This window comes from Sinocyclocheilus anshuiensis, unplaced genomic scaffold, assembly GCF_001515605.1.
Source record: "Sinocyclocheilus anshuiensis isolate Anshui unplaced genomic scaffold, SAMN03320099.WGS_v1.1 scaffold67, whole genome shotgun sequence".
NCBI lineage: Eukaryota > Metazoa > Chordata > Actinopteri > Cypriniformes > Cyprinidae > Sinocyclocheilus > Sinocyclocheilus anshuiensis.
This window is the reverse complement of record NW_015552546.1, coordinates 1,633,805-1,636,981: the sequence shown is the minus strand read 5'-3', so window position 1 is coordinate 1,636,981 and position 3,177 is coordinate 1,633,805. Positions and strand designations below refer to the sequence as shown.

The 3,177-nt window shown below is 34.7% G+C and overlaps 1 pseudogene; it reads right to left on the bottom strand.

Moving 5' to 3' along the window:
• Positions 1 to 1,707: 1,707 nt before the first annotated feature.
• LOC107664215 (cytochrome P450 2C31-like) overlaps positions 1,708 to 3,177 on the bottom strand; it is a 6,885-nt pseudogene continuing 5,415 nt past the window's right edge.

Sequence of the window (3,177 nt, the reverse complement as noted above, 5' to 3'; positions counted from 1 at the left end):
TTGAAAAAAAACTGCTTGAAAAATTAGAGCATTACAAAATTAGCCAATAATAATTCACTTTTGCTTAATATCCAAAGATTGTTCAGAATGCAGTTAAGATGCAGTGAACTAAAAAGCCACAAAAGTCAACTTCCTTAATCATAATCTACGAGTATGTTTGAGTTATATCATGACAAAGCCATGGGAGCTCATGAAATTATTCAAATTGTCCTGGTGCTTACAAAATAAAACACTGCAAACCAGTGTGACCCTATGAGCCATGCTTGAAAACATTGTCACGTGTGCCTCTAGATAATGCACAGCAAATAGTTACGTTGTTATGATGGATTTGGATTTTAGTTGTACTTGACAGTTGGTATAGATACTGGTCAATATGTTAAAGGGATAGTTCACCCAAAAATGAAAATTGACATTAATTACTCACCCTCATGTCGTGAACAAACCCATGAGACCTTCGTTCGTCTTCGGAACACAAATAAGATATTTTTGATGTTATCCGAGAGCTTTCTGACCCTGCATAGACAGCAACGCAACTGAAATGTTCAAGGCCCAGAAAGGTAACAAGGACATTGTTAAAATAGTCCATGTGACATCAGTGGTTCAACCATAATTTTATGAAGCTACGAGAATACAAAACAAAAATAACTACTTTATTCAGCGATTTCTTTGTGTGGTGCTGCTGACATAGAACGTCCATCTCTCTTAGTTCATCATCTGTATATTCTGGTAAGGCTAGGCAAAAAATCTCTGTATAAATGTACAGTGTGTGTTCCTCTGCCTGTAAACAAGGTGCAGCGCATGCGTAGTGGTACTCTTGTGAACGCGTGTCGAAAACTGACATGAAAGAGAAGAAACTGTTAAACAAAGTTGTTATTTTTGTTTTCTTTGTGCACAAAAAATATTCTCGTAGCTTCATAAAACTGCGGTTGAACCACTGATGTCACATGGACTATTTTAACAATGTTCTTACTACATCTCTGGGCCTTGAACATTTCAGTTGTATTGTATAGCTCTCCAATTTCATCAAAAATATCTTAATTTGTGTTCCAAAGATAAACGAAGATCTTACAGGTTAGGAACAACATAAGGGTGAGTAATTAATGACAACATTTTCATATTTGGGTGAAGTATCCCTTTAATATGGGCTATGCAAAAGATTTAACTGATGTTTGTCTGCAAAACATTCTGATGAATTAAAATCCTTATTAGTTAGGAGTGTTTCTAAATGACATCTGCCAAATTTCCTGTAAAAATACTGTAAGGAAAGAACCTTTTTGGGAAGAAAAATTAATAACTTTATTCAGAAAGTATGCATTAAAATGATCAAAAGTGACTGTAAAGGCATTTATAATATTACAAAAGGTTTCTATTTCAAATAAATGCTGTTCTTTTGAACTTTCATAAAAGAATCCTAAAAAAAAAAAAGTTATCACGGTTTCCATAAAAAAAGCATTTAGCAGCACAACCGTTTTCAACATTGATAATAATGAGAAATGTTTCTTGAGCAGCAAATCAGCATATTAGAATGATTTCTGAAGGATCATGTGACACTGAAAACTACAGTAATGATGCTAAAAATTCAGCTTTGATGACAGGTTATTCCTATCACACTTAAAAAAATATTGAAATAGAAAACAGTTATTTGAAACTGTAATAAGATTTCACAAAATTACTGTATTTATCTTACTAAATTTGATTTCTCTGCATTCGATGACCAGACAGTATATGAGCAGAAAAGTAGTACTAAGAGAAGAAAATCTGATCAATTTCCTTTCAAAAATGCATTAAATTCCTTGAGTAATTACTGTTTGTGAGCCACATGTGGGAGAAGAACCCATATAATGAATACTGTCGCTTGAACATGATTCTGGAGCGGCGCTGATTTCTGACTGATTAAAATCTACACTATCGAGACTGCACGTATCTGGAAGGGTTCAGGACCAGATGAGACACTGATAGTTCCTTTCAGACTCAACGTTTGTCCCTCAAGAGGCAGGAAGGTGAAACACTGCATCAGATACGTGAAGAAGAGGAAGAGCTCCATTCGAGCGAGCTGCTCACCTGGACACATCCTCTTACCTGGAAATCAGGCTCTGGATCAGTAAACTCAGAGTAAACTTACAGTACTACAGCTGTATGGACACAACCTACCTATTGAAAATGGGATGAAACTGTCTTTCTTCAAAAATTTGCCATTTTCATCCAAAAAGTGAGCAGGATTGAATTCATACAGAGTGCTGTACTCATTCTTATCCTGTAGGATTGACTTCAGCAATGGCATCACTACCACACCCTGTGATAAACCAACAGAAGTTGCAGATTCATTCACATAAATGCTGTATGGTACATGACGCAAAAACAAAATAACCTTCGGGATGAGACGTCCTCCCACTGTCGTGTCCTTGTTGGCCATTCTGGGAGGCGTGAAGGTAACAATGTTGGTGAACCTCTGGATTTCATGCATCACCGCGTAGGTGTACGGCAGATTTGTTTGGTCATCCATCAGTGGTTGGCGTGTCTGTCCAATCACCTGATCGATCTCACGACTGGACTTTCTCTGACAGAAAATAGTCAACGAAGAGCATGCTGATGGTAGTTTTTGAAGGCAAGCAACAGGAGGTGACATTTTTGATTGATTGCTATCCCACCTTGTACTTCTGGGTACTTGATCATGAAGAGTAAGGCCCATCTGAGTGTGTTAGAGGTGGTTTCTGTTCCTGCTCCAAACAGATCCACCACACAGTACATCAGGTTGTCCTCAGTGAACTCCGCCTCACTGTCCTTACACTGGGAATGATGAAATACAAAAAGAAGAAGAAGAAATAAAAAATTTCACATACGGCAAAAAAATACATTTTCAGATATATAGTTTTCATTTATATCAACATATAACAATATACAAAAATATTTGTCATTTTATTACTATTACCAAATTATCTGCTTTTTTATTCATGTATGATAATTACATTTTACTTATTTTAAATTATTATTTATTTACAACATTTATTTTGATTATTATACTTTTATAAAATATGTTTTAAATATTTACATAAATATATAAATAGTTATATAAAATATTATCTTGTATTTATGTTTATTTACTATATATTACTATATACACTACTATATATTGTACATGTATTTATATAAATTTTTTGTCCATTAATTATATAGTAA